Source organism: Lineus longissimus, chromosome 3 (assembly GCF_910592395.1).
Source record: "Lineus longissimus chromosome 3, tnLinLong1.2, whole genome shotgun sequence".
Classification (NCBI taxonomy): domain Eukaryota; kingdom Metazoa; phylum Nemertea; class Pilidiophora; order Heteronemertea; family Lineidae; genus Lineus; species Lineus longissimus.
Window position 1 is genome coordinate 12,683,955 of NC_088310.1, and position 24,083 is coordinate 12,708,037.

Below are 24,083 nucleotides of genomic sequence, written 5' to 3' on the forward strand. Positions count from 1 at the left end.
AGGGCTATTTCCATATAGAAATAGGCCTATATAATAATAAATTTCACTTTGATAATGTAATTCATGCCTTTGAGCAAACATAAAGTTAGTCCTGAAGTATCTGGAACTCGGCCCTCCGGAGTAATTGGCCCTCAAAGTAGGCCCATTTTTGGCTGTGACCAACTTCAAAAGGGTTAATCTGCAAAACAAAGGATATTTTTGAGGTTTTCAAAGTAAAAGTGGTCAGAGTCTTCCTCAAATAAGACATCTGTGTTAAAAACTCTTATATATCAGTCATTGTTATGGGGTAATCTGAGTTTAAAAAGTGGAAAATATTTTGACAGATCCCAGTTTTCACCATGTTTGACTGCCGTTTCCATGGTAACGACAAAACATACCTCAACATTTATTATTTGTATTTGCGGAGAAGGTTCCTAGTAAAGTTGTAAGGCAAGATGCTGGCCTGTATCAGTCATAGATTCCTAGTAAGAGATGCTGTCCTGAAGATAGGGTTGCAAGGTTATGAAAAGCGCCTCCTATAGGCCATATCTTTAAGGACCTGTAAAATCCATACCGTTGGCCCGATTTCCGAAAAATTTGGGATATCAACCTTTGAGACTAAAGGCAACAAATCCTCCAAATTTAAAGAAAATGTGTGACTATGATGGCCCAGCGGTGTTCTCACTTGGCGTGAACTGACCCTTTTGTCAGAAATGGAAATTTTGTGACCAATCATGCAAGTCATGATGTAGTAGGCCCTCTGGATCCTTTCCACTACATATAGGACCGTCGCTTGGATAAATCTCATGCATAGCGATGCAGAGTAGCAGCTCACTGTGCAGGGTGGAATCATTTCCTGGCGACGAATCAAGATCGGAACAATCTATGCGTTGTGCGTCAGGCCTATCATCGGCATTATAATGTTGTGATGATGTAAGGCGTTATTCTCAATAAAAAAGTGTGATAATACGTTTTAAAAAGATTCTGATGAGGTGGTGGTATTGTGTTGTCTGACATGCACATTGTAATACACAGGGTCTAGTGCACATGGATAGAAGACAATGTAGTTCGTGTAATATGGATACGATATGAGTTTTGAGACTTGCCTGTGGCGTCTGTAGTGCAGAAATCAAGTCATAACGTTCAATCTTCTCAATTTCGTCTTTATTACTACTAATCATCACTACGTGCACTACGTAAAACTGAAAATATACAAACGATTGGAATCATAAGAAAACATAGAAATTAATCATAGGAGAATCAAATATCACAGTTAATAGGAAAGGGACGGATAAAGAATACAGCGGGCCTTACATTAGTAGTACGGTACATGAAATGGTGTGTCACAACCTTAGGGACGTCTTACAGGAGACACTACTGTAGAGACAGAATTTACAGCTGGGAACTTGTACAGGAAGACAGTCAGGGATTCTACAAGGACAGCTACTATAGAGACTCTTAAGATGTTACAAGGGGCAAGAGGAAAGTCATAAACTATTAAAGATGTTCTGTACTGTCATTAAAACCAACAAGATGAGCAGTGTCTTCACTGACAGCTGCTGCCACCTATCGTTACAGTTGGGAACTACAAAATTACAAAGACAGCGAGGGTGAGGAAACCCATCGATTAAAACACTGAATTTGTATCTAAATGCGTCATATCATTATCATGACAACTACGTCAGTACAGTCTATACATGTTACTTTTGATATACGTTAAGAACATTTACCTCTATACACCCTCAGTCCTCGAGAAATTCAAAGTTTACAAGACAAAAATCCACGGATTCTTCACAAAATCATTGTATAGTTTTAGGCGGAAACACATGGGGCTGCGCACGCATCCAAAACATCCCATATCGCCGCGCTTCAGCTCAAAAGTTTGGAGGCGGGAAAATTCAAAGGCATGCGCGCACCCACATTGCCCAAATTACGGAAAGCAATGTGTGTGTGTCCCAAGCACATGTAATTGAAATGCTGACAGTGACAGACATTGTAAGTGTAACCTTCTTTGTCTTGAGAGTCAGGGTGCTGTTAGTGTTATTTGGCCTTATTTGTCTATTTTATTACCTTTTCAGATTGTTCCTCTCCAAAAGATTGGTATTGTTGATGAATGTCACTGATCAAGATTTCCTAATCCTATAGTAAGTCTACACACAGCACCATCAGCATAGTATTGTGGCTGATGAGGGTAACATGAGGGAGTCAATTAGAGCCAAAATAAAACAAAATACCTGACCAAGAACAAGGCAGAATGGAAAGAACTATGAAAGTATTTTGGCTATCAGTATCGCAGATCTCTCAATTCAGATACCATGTGTACACAATGCAGTCTAAATCAGATGAAATTCTTCTATTTTAAACTAAAGATGGGGTTTCAGATGCTGGGAAATGGCAACTACAGACCTCTGTACTTTACTTAAAAAATCGCGGACACCCCCCCAGCGTTTTCAATTCCATGGTCCATAATTGAACCACATGCCTGTGAATTGTCCCCACTGTCAAAACTTCTATGGCAAGTTCATCTAACATTAACAAGGATGCAAAACATCATACATGTACCCTGTGTTTTTTCATACTTCCTAATCCAAGGGGTGTTAAGAATGAACACATGCTATAAGCATGGTAAGTAATGTGTTCAGCGTTGTTTTATTATGTACGTGTATTATTTCTTTCGGGTTGAATTTCAGTTAGCATTCTCGTCACCTGTAGTACGGTACTGCATACAGTTGAACTGGTTGTTCCTGCCTTCACTGGCTTTGCTACAGCATTGGCTGCTATCATTGTAAGTATAAACTGTACCAATCACTATGATCACCTACCACCGGTTTCTGCAAACAGCAGACTAATAATAGTCACTGCAGTTATTATGCTCCTGCAGAAGTTGACTTGGAGGCATTATGTTCTCGGCCGCACCTACACTCCAGACTACATGTACATGTATATATTCAGAATGTGGCGTTCGATTCATTTCATTACACATAAAAATACGGCTAATAATGAAGAACTATGTTAAAAACATAGGCGTACAGATTATATGCATACTCAGTTCATTGACGATCAGAGCCTGAACTAAAAGCAGCTAACTGATGGGGTACAAAAATCGCCTATAAGCAGAATGTCTGTGTCCCTGATGCATACTCACTGGATGCAAATGACAAGTGCGTATGTCTTGTAGTGGATCACTGAACCTGAAACCAGAACATTGGCATCTTTCCTTGTTCTATAGCAAAAGGAATATTTGTTCTGTTGAAACTTGTCTTTAGTTAACTTCACCATTTTTTTCTCTTTCAGGTGCAACTAACAAGACACACAGCAAACTTGTACTGTCTAAAGACAAAAAAGAACTTGTACCGTCCACAGGCCAAAAAAGACTTGATCCGTCGACAGACGAAAAAGAACTTGTACCGCCCACAAGCGTAGACTTGAACTGTCTGCAGACGTAAAAGAACTTGTACCGTCCACAGGCGCAAAAAGGACTTGAACCGTCTATAGACGTATAAGAACTTGTGCTGTCACCCACAGGCACAAAAAGGACTTTAACCGTCTAAAAACGTAAAAGAACTTGTACCGTCTCAGACGTAACATAAGTTGTACCGTGTACACATGTCAAAAGAGCTTGTATCGTTTACAGACGGAAAAAAGAACCTTATACTATCTACCTCTATAAATCTTATCAATAATCATTATTTAGCATACTACATCAAACGAACTTGTGCTGTCTGTCTATAGACAAATCCTTCCATCTGAAAGGTTTTATCAACTAGCAAACAAGGAAGACTACTTTGGTGCTGATCCTGTAACCTGTTGAAAAGAGAACTCCAACTGCCACAGTACCAGAGGCTAGTAAAAACAAAAAAACAAAAGCAGCAGTGGTCAGTGTTCCTGGGCAGAATTTGAATTGAAGATTACTTAACTTGACGGCTGCTCACAGTGTGTATCCAAATTGTTCTTTCTCTGTACTGTACATGAAAAAGTGATACAGCTGCCTGAGAGTAGCTGAGTAGTGTGACAGTGAATTCAGAGTTCGTTACTGGCATTGTGAACATCTACCTTGTTCCTATCTCTTCAACACTGACTGCAAGATTTGCTACATTATACATTGTAAATTGTAAATCTTACTGAATTGACCGAACTGTAATTGATTGAATTGAAATAAAGTGATAAATTGCTGAAAAGCAAGTACCACAGTGCTTTATTCTTTGTGTGTTTCTTCATATCCGTGATTGCAGGCATTAGATTTTGAGACAAGACTGTAGAATTCGTCTCGGTTCTCGAAAATACTTTGTGTAATTCAGTCTACTAAGTACGCCTTATCACTCCTGAAGTTTGTCCACCAGAGTGAGATTCCTCGGGCACATCTTGTGAGGCTGTACGCATCCATAGTAGTTGCATTCAAAAAAGCTGTGCCACAAGGTTTGTCTATAATACTTCCAGGAATATAAGTCCTTTTGATCTGTTGGGACCATACTGGTGAGAGTTCTTCAGTCCTGCAAGTCAGCTGCCCTCGACAACCACCACACTTACCCCTGAAAACTTCATTGTGTGATTGTTTGCCTACTACATTCTTGGTTCCCATACGTAACAAAGATCAGAAAATTTCATCCTGTTAAAGACAAGCAAAGTACAACAATTTGAATAACATCTGTCACAACTTGCTCTATTGACACAACATCATGATCTCACTTGAACAGTACCGGTCAGCTGTGGGTTGTTTCTTTTCAAGAGCAACAACAAAAAAGAACAAGGACGCCCCTCAGTGTGGTCGCAAAAATGCGACTCCTCTCTTAAACAATGTTAAAGATTTTTACAGTATCTCGGAACTTTATGGGTACAACATTTGGTGTGATGAAATGACCGTAAAGCACAAGCCTGGAAGTGCTGACTTGTCTGTTGAAGACATAATATTGAATACCTATTACTCTTCTGTACAAAGCACATGTGAATACTATTTTTCATTCTGGATCTTGGAAAATGTACTGCTTTATCATTCATGTGGTAACTTTGAAAGATTAAAGTTGGCTGGTGATGTAGAGAGTAATCCAGGACCTTGCCAGTTTACAATAATGAAAGCAGTTCAAGGTCATTTTCATCAGGGTGATGTGACAAGGTTTAGTGGCGACTCCATTGGCAAACAGTGTATACTAATTGTGTGAAAGCATTAGCATTTTCATATGTTAAAGCACCTCTTTCGTGGACATCTAATGATCTAGATGATATTCTACTGCAAGGAGATCGGTTGTATCAGAAATGGAATATCACTGGCTATATAGCTATAGATCAGATTCACCCCTATATTGAATTCTCTAACAAACATTTCTTTAGTTTAAAACAACTTGGTGCAACTAAAAGTGTGCTTTTACTTGAAAATAGTTTACTTCTTGATGATGACGGAACACCATATATACAGCTACGCCATGTTGTTCAGAAACTTTTTCCAATGGGGCTTTCCATTCTGATCATTCAAGGGAACGCTGTGGCCTTGATTTGTGTGTCCGGTCGTTATTTCTTGTTTGATTCCAATAGTAGAAATATAAATGGTGAAGTAACACCAGATGGTACATCAGTATGCCTACAGTTTCAACAAGAATCAGACGTTGTGAATTTTGTAGCTAACTATGTCATGAGCCTTGGTTGTAGCATTTCTGACACAAACAACATTGAAATAACCTATTTCAGATTGAAATTAATTTCATCAAAAGCATTTGCCCTGGGAGAAAAGAGGTCAACAATACAAGGCATTTCTGATGAATCTTCCACAAGCCAACATGATACCCAGCCAGCCACTTCTACATCACACAATGAGTACCATAGCAATTTATCCAGATACATAAACGATCAGAAGGAGAAACTTACTAGAAATGAGTACATGAGAAGACTGATGCAACAAAAAAGAAAGGATGAGTTATACAAAGCAAATGAAAAATTGAAAGATAGGACAAATAAACGCTCTCTTCGTACTAACAGTGAATATAAGAACAAGGAACTTTATAAGAAGCAAATGACAAGGACAGATCCATTATACAAAGAAACAGAACGATTACTTGGAACACCTTGTAAACAGAAACTTCGCGAAAATAAAGAATATCAGGCAAAGGAACTTCATCAGAAGCGAATGAAAAGGGCTGATCCAGAAATAAAGAAAAAGGAGCTTCTAACTAAGCAAATGAAAAGGACAGATCCAGAAATAAAGAAGAAGGAGCTTCTAACTAAGCAAATGAAAAGGACAGATCCACTCTTCCAAGAAAAGGAACGAATACTAGGAACACCAAGTAAACAGAAACTTCGCAAAAATATAGACTATCAGGCAAGGGAACTTCATCAGAAGCGAATGAAAAGGGCTGATCCAGAAATAAAGAAAAAGGAGCTTCTAACTAAGCAAATGAAAAGGACAGATCCACTCTTCCAAGAAAAGGAACGAATACTAGGAACACCAAGTAAACAGAAACTTCGCAAAAATATAGACTATCAGGCAAGGGAACTTCATCAGAAGCGAATGAGAAGGGCTGATCCAGAAATAAAGAAAAAGGAGCTTCTAACTAAGCAAATGAAAAGGACAGATCCACTCTTCCAAGAAAAGGAACGAATACTAGGAACACCAAGTAAACAGAAACTTCGCAAAAATATAGACTATCAGGCAAGGGAACTTCATCAGAAGCGAATGAAAAGGGCTGATCCAGAAATAAAGAAAAAGGAGCTTCTAACTAAGCAAATGAAAAGGACAGATCCACTCTTCCAAGAAAAGGAACGAATACTAGGAACACCAAGTAAACAGAAACTTCGCAAAAATATAGACTATCAGGCAAGGGAACTTCATCAGAAGCGAATGAGAAGGGCTGATCCAGAAATAAAGAAAAAGGAGCTTCTAACTAAGCAAATGAAAAGGACTGATCCAGAAATAAAGAAGAAGGAGCTTCAAACTAAGCAAATGAAAAGGACTGATCCAGAAATAAAGAAAAAGGAGCTTCAAACTAAGCAAATGAAAAGGACTGATCCAGAAAGTAAGAAAAAGGAGCTTTAAACTAAGCAAATGAAAAGGACAGATCCAGAATATAAATTCAAGGAACGAGTGATTAAAGAGCGTAGTCGAGCCAATCCACAGGTATGTTCTATTGAGCAAAATAAAGATGTTTCCCGGAAGAGAAAATTGAGATGTGATGAACAATATCAGTACATGGAGAGAGAAAAGAAACGTTTCAAACGGAACACGAACAGGACTGAATTAACATTAAAAGTAACCAGGATAAATACATCGAAGAGAAAGGTGAGGAGAGAGGATCCTAGTGTTCGAGAAAATGAAACAGCATCCAAAAGACAAAAGAGAGTAGGAGGTAACCTACGAACGAGTATTGAGGTATTCCATGAAAATATAAGTAACGGACCACTGTATGTATGTAGTTCATGCCATTAAACATGGTTTAAACATTCTGTTATTGATGCAAGTAAAGTCCATGTCCCATCAGATAGACAACATCTCTTATCTGAATGTCTGACCAGCTATAATTCAGTCAGTAACATTGAATGGATGTGTAGAACTTGCAGAGATTCCATTAGTAAAGGAAAAGTCCCGAAGTTGTCTATAAAAAATAACATGGCGTTCAAAGTAAAAGACAAACCTCCAGAACTAGACTTGCACCAGTTGGAAGAAAGGCTGATATCACTGCGCATTCCATTCATGCAAATGAGGGAACTTCCTGTTGGTGGACAAAAAACGGTCCGAGGCAATGTCGTCAATGTTCCGATTGATGTGTCAAAAACAGTTCTATCTTTACCGAGAAATCTGTCAGATATAGAAACAGTGCCAGTAAAATTAAAAAGGAGAATGCAATACAAAACAACTGAATTCACTGAGAATATCAGACCAACGAAAGTACTCAATGCTTTGAAGTGGTTAAAAGATAACAGCCCATTCTACAAGGACGTCAGTATCAGTAACAATGAGCAATGGATAGAATCACTTCAGCCACAACTCTCCGGCAACATGTCTGATTTTCTTGATAGAACGGAGGCAGAACCTGTCCCAAGCACATCAAAAGAAAATGAGCAGCAACATCATAGTACATGTAATGCCACCTTTAAAAAAGTTCACCATAATTTCCCCTCTGTTGATGAACAAAATGAGGAAAATTCTGAGGACGATGACAGTGATCATTTCAGTGAAGTTGATAATACTGAACTTAGGACATCTGCAAATATGGACACAATGTTGGATTCTGAGCAATTGCCTGAACCTGAGGAATTCATCTTTGCTCCTGTGGAAGGACAAACACCTTTAGGCTTATTTCATGACAGCAACGCTGAATATCTTTCATTTCCTACCATATTTTGTGGACAAGGCAGATCTGAACCTCCAGTAAAAGTACATTACAGTGATATCTGCAAATATGAACTGAGAAGTGTAGACCGCAGAGTTGCCCAAAATGTTCCAAATGTATTCTTTAAATTAAAAAAGCTGCAGATCAAACAAATATCCGATAAAGTTGGATTGGCTGTCCGACGTTGTAAAACAAAAGGAGAAACCTACACTGCACATCAGATGCTAGATGATGACAGAAGACACGACATGGTACGCTTAGATGAAGGCTATTATATCTTCAGAACAATACGAAATTCACCACCCTACCTAGAAAACAAAAAGAAAGAGGTTTTTGCTATGATTCGACAGCTTGGTATACCTACATTATTTATGTCATTGTCAGCTGCTGATACAAGATGGTCACCTCTCCTGAAAACACTTGGGCTTTTGATGGACAAGGTTGAATATACTGACAATGAAATCAAAGACTTTAACTGGCAAACTAGAAGTAGACTCCTCAGCGCTGACCCAGTTACCTGTGCTAGATATTTTGACAACCGATTTCACGAATTCATGAAAACTGTTCTGAAAGGACCTCATAATCCATTGGGGGTAATCACTGATAGTTTTCATAGAATAGAATTTCAGCAAAGAGGATCTCCTCATGTTCACATGGCTTTATTGATTGAAAATGCGCCTCAGTATGGATCATGTTCTGAAGAAGAAGTTGTTCGCTTTATTGACTCTATAATCAGTGTATCAGCTGATGTCATGGAAAGTGATATGCCCTTTCTTGACTTACAATACCATAAACATTCCATCACATGCAGAAAAGGTAAATGTCCCGTTTGTAGATTTGGATTCCCAATGCCTCCAATGAAAAGGACTAGAGTTTTAGAACCATTGGATTCAGATCCAGAAATCACTGATGAACAATTAAAGATCTACAAAGAAAACTATAAGAAGATTCAGGCAACCTTGAATGCAATGGGTGACGGGAAAGATACGAAGTGCTCATACGATGATTTCCTTGCTGATCTCAAAATTACAGAGGACGAATATATCTACAGTATCCGTTCATAATTAAAAGCACCCAAAGTCTTCTTGAAAAGAAAACCATCAGAAATTCGTATAAATCCATACATGAAAAATCTCCTAAGTTCATGGCAAGCTAATCATGACATACAATTTATTCTTGATGGGTATGCTCTTGCTGTATACATCATTGCATACACTTGTAAATCTCAGAAAGGAATGAGTGCTCTCCTTGATACAGCTGCTAAAGAAGCAAAGGCAGATAAGATGAAACTTCGACAAGCTGTACGTCACATGGGAAACAAGTTTCTAAATTCTGTCGAAACTGGAGCCCAAGAAGCAGCATATTTGGTGCTACAATTACCAATGACACAATGCTCAAGAGATGTTATTTTCATAAACACAAATACTCCTGAAGAAAGACCATTTATACTAAAGGACAAGTCCAAATTAGAAAAATTGAAACCAACATCAACTGATGTACAAGTGGCAGGTATGATCACGTGGTATGCACGGAGAACATTTCTGAAACAGTACTGCTTAGCTGATTGTGTATCACAATTCACTATCACTTATCCAAAAAGTGAAACCCTTGATGATCCATTCGAAGAGAATTTAGATGATTACCCATTGGATGAATCCAATGATACTAATGACGATGCAAACTCGGCTGATCATAATGACATGAATAGATATGATGAAAATGATCAACACAACTTCACCGTTGAAGCCACATATGTTACACGAACTGGTGTGAAAATTACTAGAAGGAAAAACCCAAAGGTAATACGATATGTGAATTTCAGCAAAGAAAAGGATTCAGAAGCATACTACAGAGAGCGTATCTTACTATTCCACCCTTGGTCCAATGAAAATCTCTTAAAAGGAGACCATGAGACCTATGAACAGCAATACAACTTTTTAAAGGCAACTACAAATATTGAAATGAAACGAAAAGAATATGAAAATTTCAATGAGGAATTGATGGAAGCTATTGCTGAAGCTGAAAATGATGATCCTGTTGAGCAGGGTGAAATTGAAGGGACCATCCTAACCAATGAATGTTTATTCTTTGATCCAGACCGTTCAGACAATCAGAAACATTACGACATTGCACAAGACTTAGGAATTGCTGTTAGACCATCAGATCAACAAGTTGAATTGATGAACCACAAACTGCCCAATGATCAATACAAGGAACTTCTCAGATCACTCAACTTAAATCAAAGAGTGATATTTACACATGTAGTGCAGACAATAAAATCTAGTGCCGCGAATAATGCACAAATTTACATGTTTATAACTGGCGGTGCTGGTGTAGGCAAATCACAAGTTGTGAAGGCACTTTATCAAATACTTTTACGACTTTTGTGTTCTGAAGAGGGACAAAACCCAGAAAATGTCAGAATCCAAATTGTTGCTCCAAGTGGCTTTGCTGCATATATTGTCCAAGGTTCCACTATTCACTCTGCCTTTGCAATACCCTTTCAAAAAGATCTAAAATCATACAAACCGCTTATGGTAAGCGGAGTGTCCAGTAATTAAAAAAACCTAGATTTATTCAAAAAACCTGGTTTTTTACCTAATAAACTAAGTTTATTTGGAAAAAATATAGGTTTTTTTAAAACAACCTTGTTTATTAGCTAATAAACCGAGTTTCTTTAATAAAACCAAGTTTTTTACCTAATAAACCTTGTTTCTATCCACAAATGTCAAGTTTAACAAATAAACTTGGTTTTATTCCCTAAAATATAAGTTTTTCATCCAGTGGTAATAAACTTAGTTTTATAGCAAAGAATCTTGGTTTATTAACAATAACTGGACAAATGGCCAATAAACCTACCTTTTTACGTAAAAATCTTGGTTTTATACAAAACAACTTAGTTTTTGCAATAAAACCTGGTTTTATTGTAAAAATGTAGATTGTTTTGAATAACTGGATTTTTTTTAAAAACTAGGTTTATTAGTAATAAACAAGTTTTTTTTAAATAAACTAGGTTGTTTTGGTAATAAACCTTGTTTTATTGAATAAATGGACATTTCTGTACAGAAACTTACATTTTATACGATTATGCGGTAAAAAACCAAGTTTTTTAGGTAATAAACCAGGTTTTTTAGCATAAAATGTTAGTTTATGTTAAAAAACCTACTTCATTAGGAAAGAAAGTAAAAAAAACTTGGTTTTATTAAAGAAACTCGGTTTATTAGCTAATAAACAAGGTTGTTTTAAAAAACCTATATTTTTTCCAAATAAACTTAGTTTATTAGGTAAAAAACCAGGTTTTTAAAAATAAATCTAGGTTTATTTAACAACTGGACACTACGCTTGCCATAACCGCTCACCCAAAAGAAACGGAATACAATGCGCGCTAAGTATCGAAACCTTCAAGTACTATTCATTGATGAAATATCAATGGTTGGCTGTGAAATGCTTCTTTTCATCCACCAGAGATTACAAGAAATTATGGGTATAAAAAAACCATTTGGCGGCGTGCATATCATCACAATTGGAGATATGTTTCAGCTTAAACCATGTTTTGGCGGCTTTGTATTTGAAGACTCTAAATCCCAAAATGCCCAACTAGAAGCAGAATTATGGAACATTTGGAGAGAACACTTTGTTGTTTATCAGCTTGATGAGATAATGAGACAACAACACGACATGGCTTTTGCCAATACCCTTAGTAGGCTCAGAACCGGAAACCAAACGCAAGAAGACATAACACTTTTGAAAACCAGGCAAATCAGTATGAGTGACCTTTCCACGAGAAGTGCCTCATATTTTCCTACTCAATAAGCAAGTCGATGAGCATAACCAAAAAATGTTTAATGAGACAACTGAAACAAAGGCTATTATACATGCGCAAGACATTGTCACCACATCATGCACAAAAGATATGCAAAATAAGATTTCACGAAGTCTGAAGACTGTTGCAACATACAACAACTGTGCAAACCTGCAAAGAACTCTAAATGTTGCAGTTTCCCTAACATACATAATCTCCATCAATCTGGACGTTGATGATGGCCTTGTCAATGGCTCAACATGTGTTGTCAAACATATACAGTATCATGCAGAGCTAAAGAATCCATCTATTATATGGGTCGAATTTGAACAAAAAAGAATTGGGCAAGAACAACGATCATCTAACAGATCTTCATACTCATCAGCCATCGATAAATCATGGACACCAATATTTGCAGTCAAAAGACAGTTTCAATGGGGAAACCATCATTAAGTTTTAAGGACACAGTTCCCCCTGAAACAAAGTAATGCAAGAACAGTGCACTCATCACAAGGTGGAACGTTTCAGAAACTTGCCATAAATATGAACACAATGCTCAAAAATACACCCCCTGGTCTTAAAAACCACTCTCATTATGTAGCGTTAAGTCGAGTCCGCTCTCTTGATGATTTATACATAATTGACCTCAATGAAAAAGATATCTCTCAATCATCTGAAGTGAAAGACTACATGAGATTAATGAAACAAGCACAGCAACTTGTCTTATGTTATACTCCAGTGTACTATGGCAAAGAATTCAATATTGCGTTTATGAATGTTGAATCCCTCAAAGATTATGTCATCAACTTACCACAGATTGAATCATTAGCAAATGCTTCCTTCATTGCTTTTACCAATTCTAAAGTAGTCAAATCTTGCCTGTACAACTTACCAAATTATCAACCACTGTGCAATGATCAGCTATCATCAAAAACCAGCGATGACTCTACAACAGAACTTCTGCTATACATTAAGAATGAAGTCACAATTTTGAAAAGAACTTTTTTTAAAACAGACTGTTTCCAGGCAATCTATGTCTCTGTTCATCCACCACACTGCCATGAGATATATCACATCATTGTCATTAATGTTTACCCAGAATGTATTTGGACAGATCTTACTAAATGTTTAAATAAATGTCTTTTACCATACAAAGAAATGGACAAATTCCTGCTTCTTGGAAATTTCAATAACATTGACATACCTGTACTTATTGACAATCCTGACAAAACTGTAGGTGACAGTCAACCCAAAAAGATAATGGACAACAAATACAAAATGCAGTTAGAAACATTCATGTCAGAAGCCTTCAATTTTGATCAATTGCTCATACAACCAACCACCAAAAACACCCCCAGACCTACAAAGAAAGACTGTGCACATACCAAGTTAGACATGATCTTTGCACACAAGTCAAACTCTAATTACATTCACTCTGTTACTGCATGCTGACCTCATCATTAATGGCTTTAATGACCAACATCATGTGTGACTTTTTCCTGCCAATGGCCGATTTCAATACGTTGTTAATTGCCTCGTTCCGCTGCGTCGTGAACTTGTTCGGTGGATTGCCCAAGCCAGAAAAGACACGCACGGGCTTCAACATACATTCCTTCATGATCTCTACCCAAGACCGCCCGCCGAAATGCTGTTTGGCATAGAGGTAGTCTCGGAATCCTGGTATGTCCCAAACGTTGATAAGCCCATCAAGGAACCAGTCGAAATCCTTGACTGAATCACAATCAACTAGCCCCAATTTTCTGTGACCGCCAAACTCTCTCCAAAAATCGAATTTAAAATTACCTCTGCATTATGTGCGTTTACTTTTAATGCGGACAACTTTCTAGCCATGTCTTGCCGGGCATGTTTCATGCATCTAAGATGCTCCCCGGCAAAAGATTCTGCCAACCCTTGCACCAATGCAATCTCTCCATCTGTCCCCCAAACTTGCACATCTGCCATATTCAACGATTTATGACAGGTCACGAAATAGGAGTAGTCCTGCTGCCGACGATGAGTATGCAGCATTGTTGGTCCTATCATCGTTGGGTGTATGGATTCTTGCATTGCAAACGTTAGCAAGGGCAAAAAGAACGATGTCGCCAATCTGGTTCGAGTAATTCCCTCTTGTAACGTATCGTTCGAGCTGCTCCACAATGTCTCCGTCGGCTGTCAAAAAGGGCACGTAGTGTCCTAGATTTTCAAGTATCTCGTTTTGTACCCTTTCTAGCAGAACATCTCGCGAAATCGCCGTCCCCAAAGATATCCTGACCGCGTTAACGATACAGAAACCATCTCCTCTAGCACGGATTACTCGAAAATCTGATAGAGACCTGTGAAAGAAGACAACAAATTATACCGATCAACCAACGTAAAATTAACACATCAGTATAACCTCTACCTAATTGCTGATGTGTATAGAAATTTTGAAGGATCCAACTTTTTCTTACATGTACGTCTACACAGTGGACAATCATGTGATCAGACGCCAGCCCTCCGAAGGTAATGACTAACTTGTTGTATCTTGATGACAATTAAGGAAATAATATTCTGTAAATCAAAAAGGATAGGCCACCGTTTCAGTTTCATTTTTCCAAGAAGCATTAAATGACAAGAATTTTGAAATAGGAGTTATCTTGCGGAAATAGGGCCTGTGCCTGTCTTATCTTATTTGAAAAGGTATTCGAGTGCTTACCTTTGGGTGAACATTCGCACCACTGAATTGCATGCAGATGGTGATGGGAAGGCTTCTGATGGAGAAGAGGTAGACGAATGAAGTTTCGAAATCAATGGTGGCGACTCGGACTCTGGCGAGGTTGGGGACAGTGGTGAATCCGGTGATGACGGTGGCGACAGTGATACATATGTTGAGGACAGTGTCGACTCTTGGGATTCAGACCTTGACAGTGACAGCTGTGGCGATGGTGATTGCCACGCACCGGGTGATTGTGGAGCTTGCGGAGAAGGAAGCCACGAGGGTGACGAAGATAGATTATCTAAACCTCTTCTACTGGGTAAAGGGGGGAAGTCCTGTAATGAAAGCGTAATTGTAAATCAAAAAAGGGGAGAGCGTTCAGTTCGGATTTAAGTCCCAGCGTCTTCTTCGCAGACAAAAACTGAAACGCACCATGAAATTATTGAGAAGTAAGTTGATAAAAATCTCTCTACAAACTTCAGGGCTGATTTGACGAACCCTGAAGATTTCTGCCACAATAACTTCCTCTGGTGGACCGGTACTGATTCTGCTAGAAGATCCGTGTAGGGTAGGCTGATGCCACTTGCGTCAGTCGTGACCACGTCCGTTTTCCGGCCGAATACACGCTTGAGATGTGCGATTCTCTGTTGGTCGCTCATTTGACACCACCTCACCGCATCTACTGCTAAATGGGCGTATTTAGGGTGCAACCTGAATTCTCCAAGTCCATAAACTGCCTTTTCCAGCTCTGCATACTGCATGCTGACCTCATCATTAATGGCTTTAATGACCAACATCATGTCTGACTTTTTCCTGCCAATGGCCGATTTCAATACGTTGTTAATTGCCTCGTTCCGCTGCGTCGTGAACTTGTTCGGTGGATTGCCCAAGCCAGAAAAGACACGCACGGGCTTCAACATACATTCCTTCATGATCTCTACCCAAGACCGCCCGCCGAAATGCTGTTTGGCATAGAGGTAGTCTCGGAATCCTGGTATGTCCCAAACGTTGATAAGCCCATCAAGGAACCAGTCGAAATCCTTGACTGAATCACAATCAACTAGCCCCAATTTTCTGTGACCGCCAAACTCTCTCCAAAAATCGAATTTAAAATTACCTCTGCATCATGTGCGTTTACTTTTAATGCGGACAACTTTCTAGCCATGTCTTGCCGGGCATGTTTCATGCATCTAAGATGCTCCCCGGCAAAAGATTCTGCCAACCCTTGCTCCAATGCAATCTCTCCATCTGTCCCCCAAACTTGCACATCTGCCATATTCAACGATTTATGACAGGTCACGAAATAGGAGTAGTCCTGCTGCCGACGATGAGTATGCAGCATTGTTGGTCCTATCATCGTTGGGTGTCGCTGGGTGTCGCTGGGTATTCTTTACCACGAACATAGGGTGTTCGTTTGTTGAAACCGTCGAGTAGAAATCGCCGAGATTGTATGTTGGGTCAATACTGAAGATCGCACAATGGTCTGACCCGCAACAAAACTTTCGCACCTCTCCTATCTGCCTATCGTTACAAAGAAACACCAGTGGATTGGCAGGGTCTGTAAAATTCACTCGTTTGACAAAATCATTTTGTCCGTGCATTCGCTGGAGATCATTGAGATCGGCAGGCTTGGTTACTCCGCCGTACCTAGCGCATCCCTTGGCATTACGTTTGAGGTCATATACCTGTTGACGGTCTTGAAGAATATCGCCAACAGATGATGGCCCGTGTGCGGAGGAGTACGCGTGATTGACATCGTATACTACCCTCTTTGGACGCTTTGAAGCTAAGGCCTCTCTTGCTTTCTCAAGTACGCTTGGCTTCGTTCGAAAATAGGGCTCGTTCTTCAGTTTGGCATTGCCGTGGGCGGTAGCTATTATCAAGGCAGATTCACCGGTCAATTTATACTGCGAAATTGCCAACTTGGGATTTGGGACGGATGAATTCATGGATGTCACCGTATAGATGGTGCGTCTGAGGGCATCGCTCTCATGATCGGCGTAGTGACGTTTCGATCTAAAAGTAGCGTCTTCCTTATGCATTGTTTCTACACGCCCACTCTTGGACATTCCGAAATATGTGTGTGGACACCTGTGGTTTTTCCATTTGCCGGTGTCATCTGCAGTAAGGTCCTTTTCGCTACCGAGTTTCGATACGTCTATCACAAAAGAGACACTTTCTTTTACAACAGAAGGGACACCGGTCGCAACCTTCGAATAATTCACGTTTTCTAGAACTAGCAGGGAGTAGACATCTTTCACGCCAAAGGAGATGGACGACCGCTTGAAAAAAGGCTGTCCTCCAATTGTCACAGCACTTTTGTCGGAAGTGCAAGCTTCTGCTGGAGACGCTCCGTCTGGCTTTTGTGGGACTGTGGCACAACCTTAAACGAAGACATTCATATATGACATTGACAATCAGGAAGGCAAAATGCAGAACTGTCGATAACTCTTAAGTAGGGGAAAGGAGATGTCGCAAATGAAAACGTAAAAATCCATGAAAACAAAGACACTTTCGAGCTTCAATGCAAAGATGTAGAAGATACTTCTGGCGCAACACGGATCTTAAAGTTTGAATACTGTGTCGCTCAGCTATTAAAGACCGGAATGTCGTATTGCGCAGAAATGCGGCAATAGCCATTGGGGGCGGGGGGGGGGGGGGGTGATTCGTTATCAAAGTCTTCTCACAATCTAGGTTATCGGAATCCACCAGTAAAATTCCAAAGTTGTAGTAGTAGGCCTATGAGCATGCATCATATCGAAAGAAGGGGTTCACTTACCCATAACACTGATGTCTTCATCATCATCCGAGTCCACAAGTATTGGTTTGTTCTCTGTGCCTTCATTTAACACTAATCCGTCGTAGTGCTCGCCTATTTTTCGGATGAATGTTTCTTCGGTGTTGTTGTTGCAAGCCTCCGAAGGATCGATAACGATTTCCCCACCGTTGTCTTCCAAAATATGGATTCTTGCATTGCAAACGTTAGCAAGGGCAAAAAGAACGATGTCGCCAATCTGGTTCGAGTAATTCCCTCTTGTAACGTATCGTTCGAGCTGCTCCACAATGTCTCCGTCGGCTGTCAAAAAGGGCACGTAGTGTCCTAGATTTTCAAGTATCTCGTTTTGTACCCTTTCTAGCAGAACATCTCGCGAAATCGCCGTCCCCAAAGATATCCTGACCGCGTTAACGATACAGAAACCATCTCCTCTAGCACGGATTACTCGAAAATCTGATAGAGACCTGTGAAAGAAGACAACAAATTATACCGATCAACCAACGTAAAATTAACACATCAGTATAACCTCTACCTAATTGCTGATGTGTATAGAAATTTTGAAGGATCCAACTTTTTCTTACATGTACGTCTACACAGTGGACAATCATGTGATCAGACGCCAGCCCTCCGAAGGTAATGACTAACTTGTTGTATCTTGATGACAATTAAGGAAATAATATTCTGTAAATCAAAAAGGATAGGCCACCGTTTCAGTTTCATTTTTCCAAGAAGCATTAAATGACAAGAATTTTGAAATAGGAGTTATCTTGCGGAAATAGGGCCTGTGCCTGTCTTATCTTATTTGAAAAGGTATTCGAGTGCTTACCTTTGGGTGAACATTCGCACCACTGAATTGCATGCAGATGGTGATGGGAAGGCTTCTGATGGAGAAGAGGTAGACGAATGAAGTTTCGAAATCAATGGTGGCGACTCGGACTCTGGCGAGGTTGGGGACAGTGGTGAATCCGGTGATGACGGTGGCGACAGTGATACATATGTTGAGGACAGTGTCGACTCTTGGGATTCAGACCTTGACAGTGACAGCTGTGGCGATGGTGATTGCCACGCACCGGGTGATTGTGGAGCTTGCGGAGAAGGAAGCCACGAGGGTGACGAAGATAGATTATCTAAACCTCTTCTACTGGGTAAAGGGGGGAAGTCCTGTAATGAAAGCGTAATTGTAAATCAAAAAAGGGGAGAGCGTTCAGTTCGGATTTAAGTCCCAGCGTCTTCTTCGCAGACAAAAACTGAAACGCACCATGAAATTATTGAGAAGTAAGTTGATAAAAATCTCTCTACCTTACAAGTATACTCGGTAGGTAAACCGACCATTTTAAACTTGCGAAAAAATCTGGCATAAGATCATAATTAGGTAAGCTATTGTCGAAGGCCATTGTTGAAGCCTACCATCTTTGATCACGACCTGTTTTTTGCTTCAACGCTTACCTCGTCTAAAAATCCAAAGCCATTTTGTGACAAAGCTGCGGTTGGTGGTTGAGAAGGTGAAGACATGCTGAAAGAATTAGAATGTGAACCATTTTGTCAAAGTGTCATAGCGCTTCATCCAAAATTCAACACAATCTAATGGGTAGGCTACAACCGGTGTGAATAAATGTATAGACTCTGGTACCGCTAATGACCCTCATCAAAACACATTCACAATAGGCCCTACCAGACTAGGCGTATTGTTCGAAGTATAGTACAGGCTACTATTCCTTTTTTACTAGGAGGCAAACCGATGTCAACGCGATCAAATCCCCTCACTGTGGACAAACACGTGACAAATTTCTTTTTTTCGTACGCGAGTGGGTTCAACCATTACTCACCCTCTTTTGTGAAATGGATTATTTAGGGGTGTAAGATCTATGAAACTACTCCTGCTTCACCCTATTTAGGTTGGTCATAAAAGAAATCATTTCATGGTTGAACCCAGTCGCGTTCGAAAAAAAGAAATTTGTCGCGTGCTTGTCCACAGTGATATAGTCTGTTTTCCATTGCAAGTGTACACATTATGGGGTAATGGGACTTAGCAGTGTCAGAACAATAAGGCATGTTACTTATTCTTGAGAATAGAACGATCCCGAGTAAAGTATCTGCAGGTACACTGAGATTCAGGCCATCAAGATTCATAAGATGTCGATAAGATTCATGAAGTCCTATAACAGATTTATGCATAATAAAAGATATCCTAAACTTCAAAATGCGTCAGTAGCCTTTCTGGGTATGTTAGACGACTCCGAGCCGGCTTTACAGTACCGGGTCGTAAAAAGAAGACCTTCGACAAGCCCCACTGTACCAAAATTTACGCTATCTATTGGGTGGCTGTAAAAATAAACGTCTTGGCACATCATATTCTCGTCCCCGATTCAAAATTCAATCTTTCTTTTTGGCATCAGGTTTTCGGCGGGAAAACTCAAACTAGAGATTTTAGAGTTCTCTTTGAAAGTCAGGAGTTTAGAGCGTCTGGGAAATATGATTCATGGATTTATAACCAAACATTCATTATTAGATATGTGTCGGCTCTGACTTATCGGGGATAAAAACGAATATTACCAGATTACATACCGAAATGAAAAGTAATCTTACCTGTACTGTATGTAGTCCGTACTTTAAACTAGAATTTTCTTTTTCGTCCAAAGTATACGAATAAATCGGATGGCAGAGAAATTAAAAATGTCTTGAAACCGTCGGATACGACACAGTTTTGGGTGTGGCAAAATCGAGAGACTGTTTTTATATATGGTGGTGGCAGGTGTCTTGAAATTTCGCACGTGATCAAAAAATAAACTTTGCTTGAATTTTCATGCATAACCAATCATTGGCCGGACTCCTCTACTGGAGAAGATCATTGATAGGCTCCCACGCACCGACGTCATATTGTCTTCGCTTTTGATTGGATGTGTCCTCACCAAATTTGAGACCTTTTAAGGAAAAAAGGAGGACAGCCGGTCATGACTGACCCTCCTGCATATAGGTCTTTGGGTTCATTGGTATGCCGTGTAAACGCGCACGAATGTGACCTTGTCTGATCTGGTATGGTCCAAAATGTGGGGCAAGGCGTTGGCGGAAACTGTCCCAAAACAGCCAAAAACAGTATATGAGAATGTAGATATAAATGATTAGCATAATTCCATGGTCAAATCGTTAAAGCCGTTAGCAGTTGAGGAAAAATGCATGGAGAGAAGACCAAGAACGGGCCAAATTTTACAATTTAGATATGTTATGTACATTTGATATCGATAGGCTATATTCTCATAATATTTTTATGCCGTTTTCGCCAAATTTCCGCCGGCGTTTCCGAAGAATGCCTGGCCAAAAAAGTGTCGTCGTGTCCGCGCCCTCCTGACTTATATCGATAGTAATTTGGTAATTGGTAAATTACGCCCGACATTCAAGCAGGACTTGATAAAGACTAAAGAATTTCGGAAGATGAAAATGCGAATAGCCTAATATACCTCATCATAATTAGGACAAGGTTTGACAATTTTGACGTTATGGGGCTTTTGCAGGATAATTCGGCTTCTATTCATTGGCTATCATCGCTATAGGCTACTAGTGTCGCTTGCTTGCTGTTGATTTGATCACAAAATAACTTTTGCCTTAAATATATAGTGCAACTCGTAAGGTGATTATCAGGCTAATAAGGACAGCACACTAGCCGCCAACTTCGGCGGCAAGACGAACGCCTGAAAAATCCGTAGTGTGCTACGGCCTGCTACGGACGGCATCAGGCGAACGCGTCTTGCCGCCGCGGGAAATTAAGAATGCATTTGTCTTTTCGACGAAATACCCTGTAGGCCTATCTTCTAATCTTTTCAATGAATTAATAAAAACTAGCATCCGAATTCAGGAAAAGTTTGCCAGCCATTCTAAAAAAAGAGGACTTTTTTAATTTATGAAGTTCCACATTCTTCATTAATTCTGGACGATCCCAGGTGAACAATCCTATTAATCCAGCTTGAAGTTCGCGCGTCCGATGATGGAAAGTGGTATGTCGGCAATGTCCGGGGTGCTTCCAGCCACTAGAGCTTGTGTCCACTTCGCAAATTGCCATTGCCTTTCTGAACCCAAGCCCAATCCCAATTCCTCTTGTGCTCAATACAGGTCACAGTTAGGGTCATCGCACTTGGTGACTGCACCAAAAGCGCATCACCTGCACTAAGTGATTGTAATGCAAGGGGGGGGGGGGTCATTCCGTATTCGGTGCGTCTCATTTGGGAACACAAAAATGGTTTTGAGAATCACAAGAGAACAACTTTCTACAATGTATTTTCTTCAAATGATTATAGATTGAAGTGATATTCATTGGATTTGTAGTGATATTCTATTGGATTATTGATTTCATTAATTCATTTGAATTTTATACAGACGGCCGCCCATCAAACTATGACATATCCAAGAGATTGTCCATACAAAATCTGTATGTAGATCTGGCTGTAGATCTATTAACACAATCCGATAACAATGTTAGGATTGGCTTTGACCCCCTCCTTCCATCCCCTTATCCTAAAACCCTGTATACACGCGTCAACAACATTTATCATCAACACCATCAACTGGAGTCAACAAGCTAATGTGATGGGTTGATGCTTATTGACAGGCCCGTCCACACTGATCAACAAGTGTCAACTTTTTGTCAACATTCGTCGTTATGGTCCCAAGCTCCACTTCCTACTAGCCGGAAGAACGGTAGAAAATACTGTACAGTCCCTCAGGAGCCGTTGCGCGTCCCGAGCATAGTTGGGAAAATCAAGGAGTGGCAGTTACGCCCCCTTATTTTCTCGGGTTGCATTGTTAGTATCTTACTGCAGATTACCACAGGCATGACAGGAGGACTCACCAATTTCCAGATGGCAGCACTTTTGAGGGAACCTGAAATCACATGGAACCATCCTGCATTCCAACTGATTGATCTTTTTCAACAATATAAAGAATGAATATACATTTTCTTTGGTCAACACGATTCAACAAGTTGATCAGTGGTTGTTCTTGCAGTCCAAACTGGTCACACTTCCACATCAACAACAACAACAACAAATATTGACAAAATGTACAATAAACTTTGACTTTTATTGAGGACTCTAAAAGAGATACAAATGTAGCATAGTTTGTCTATACATGTACAGTACAACTTTTCCCCAATTTTGCAGGTTGAAGATTGATACAAAATGAGTTATGCTGTAGGGATTATGCTTTTACCAGTAAGCCTATCATGAATAGGAAGAGAAATAGAGGGACCGTTGTGTTGATTGCATTGTTTGCGCAATGATTGTGAAAATTTCCAGTAAGCCAAGCAGCTGAACCTGCTGAGCTTGAGTTACTCTGAAAATTGAAAATTAAAGACACAATTAAAGCAACATACTGGCAACTCTTTTCTCTTCGTATCACACAAAGACTTAGAAATCTTAAGATTAAACAGGCCACTACACCATGCTACAATGGCAACTTTAGAAATAAAAAGATCACGCTCAACTTTGAAAATACATACATGTAAGCCTTTAAAATAGATGTACCCAACACTCAGCTGAAATATAAGTGTCCAAAAAGAGGCAAGGAGCTTTGAGCTCACCTTCTGCTGATGACAGGAAAAAGTTTCCCGTTATGATTTAAAGTGACTTAACCGTAAAGGTTTACAAATTGTCTAAATGCCTCCATATGGATATCTGGATCATAAGCACTGCAGTCTTCCAACAGCTCAATTGTCAATGTAAGCTAAAAAGTGGAAAATGGAATCATTTTAGCTGGTCAGGGAATTCTGAGACAGTGAACAATATCAATTCTATTAAAGATATGGAGATCAAACTTGATCATAAAAGGCTTAAATCAATGTCAATTCTGGATTCCGTTATTTTTAATTACTCAGTTTCTCTATGATAAGTAGGTATCATCTTATCTGTAAAAAATTTCTCACTTTCTACATTCTTTTGCGGTCAGCATTTCTTTCACTGGGTAGATCTGGCCAATTGAGAAAAAAATATATTTAAAAAAAAACGCCTTCAGTAGCCAATATATACGCTTTGAATGGGACCGTGCTGTCCAGGCAGTATTACATACATCTTCTTCTATCATTTCAATCAACGAATGGTCGTACGTAAGTCCTCATCCGGTGAGCACTGGGGAAAACATCAGGTAGGGAGCTGAAAAAGTAATTAGTAAAATTTACAAATTAAAGAATTTCATAGAGCATGTTGAGTGCAAGGGTCAGTGTCAAAAGTTTTTAAATGTGAATGATTAATAGTTCGTTTGAAAATTGGTTAATGTTATGAACTTTTCATTCTACATGTACTAGTACTACTGCAGACCCTAGTCATGGTGGTTGGAATGCATTACCCATCTTAGTCATGATTTGTGGCTGGGTGTATTATAGCATAGTTGGGACTTCATTCCTTTGTATTTTTATGTTAATAAATATAACCCCCTCCCCCCGTTTATTCAAGGCCATCCTCTTGTTGATAAACAAATTCTTGTCTCCAGGTAAACATTCAGTCTAAAGTCAGTCCTTGATATGGACTCAAT